The following is a 1,384-nucleotide window of genomic DNA, read 5'->3' as shown; positions in this document are numbered from 1 at the left end:
TCTATGCCAATATATTTGACAACTTAGAAGAAATGGCCAAATTCTTTGGTAAACAAAAATTAACAAAGCTCACTTAAGTATAGGTAACTGAACTGAATAACCTTTTATCTACTAAAGACGTCAAATTTGTAGATGAAAACCTTCCCACAAAGCAAAGAAACGGACCTTCCTACATATAAAACAATAGGCCCAGATTGCTTCACTAGGAAATTCTACCAAACATTTAAGAAAAATACCAATTCAACACAAACTTAAAGAAAACTGAAGACAGAACACTTCCCAACTCACTCTACGCAGCCACCATTACTGTGATACCAGAAAGAGACAGATATTTGGAAAGCACACTACAGAGTTGGAAAGCACACTACAACAGAGGACTAGGTGGCAGGATCTCGCTGGCTGCCTGACTAGTCCTTGCTCTGCCTTGCTTGTTTGAGTTTCAGCAGAATTCGACATGGCTGGCAGAAAGGCTGGGGTGACTCTGGAGAGGCCAAGACAAAGGCAGTTTCCGCTTGCAGAGAGCTGGCTTGCAGCTGCCGGTGGGCCATACTCATCGACACGGGCCAACACCTGCTGTGGTGTACGGCTCAGCCAGCCTGGAGTATCTCACTGCAGAGGTACCTGAGTTGGCAGGACAGCATCAAAAGAGTTGAAGGTAAAGCATACTAGCCCCTGCTTGCTTGCAACTTGCTATTCCTAGAGATGAAGAGTTGGACTCTCTGGTCAAGGCTACAATTGCTGGTGGTGGTGTCATTCCACACATCCACAAATCTCTGATTGGGAGGAAAGGACAACTGAAGACTGTTGAAAGGATGCCTGGATTCCTTATTATCTCAGGACTCTAAATACTCTTAACAGCTGTCCAGTGTTGTGATTCCAGGGGACTCTATTTCTGTGAAAAACACAATTTCGCTTTTCTGTAATCCTATTTGAGCAAGTTGGAAATTTAATTAGCTTTCCAACCAACCAAATTTCTGCATTCGCGCCTCAACCATGTTACTGTGTTACTGTGGCTTCAAAGAAGCTACTGATTCTTTAGTGCATTTTGACTGAGTTGACTGTTTTTAAAAAATTGTTTGGATTTTAATTGTGAGGCAGAAGTTATAGTAACAAACATTTGGTTCCATACAGACATTATTTCCATTCCAGTGGATAAGCTCAATAAAGATCATATGCCTCCTCCCCCCCAAAAAAACTACTATAGACCAAATCCCATAGGAACACAGAGGCAAAATTTAGTTAAGTGAGTATAATACATAAAAGGAGAATCATCAAACCCATGTGGGAATTCAAAGTTGGTTTAACATTAAAAAGTCAATGCAATTCATCATATTAACAAACTAAAAAAGAAAAACGATATGATCATCTTAATACATGCAGGGAA

At 40.7% G+C, this 1,384-nt stretch overlaps 1 pseudogene; it reads left to right on the top strand.

Moving 5' to 3' along the window:
- Positions 1-454: 454 nt before the first annotated feature.
- Positions 455-1,012, top strand: LOC102726512 (histone H2A.Z pseudogene; annotated as a pseudogene).
- Positions 1,013-1,384: the final 372 nt, after the last annotated feature.

Source organism: Leptonychotes weddellii, chromosome 4, assembly GCF_054177405.1.
Source record: "Leptonychotes weddellii isolate Sample4059 chromosome 4, ASM5417740v2, whole genome shotgun sequence".
Lineage (NCBI taxonomy): Eukaryota > Metazoa > Chordata > Mammalia > Carnivora > Phocidae > Leptonychotes > Leptonychotes weddellii.
Note: the sequence above shows the minus strand (reverse complement) of the source record. Positions and strands in the feature narration are given on the sequence as shown.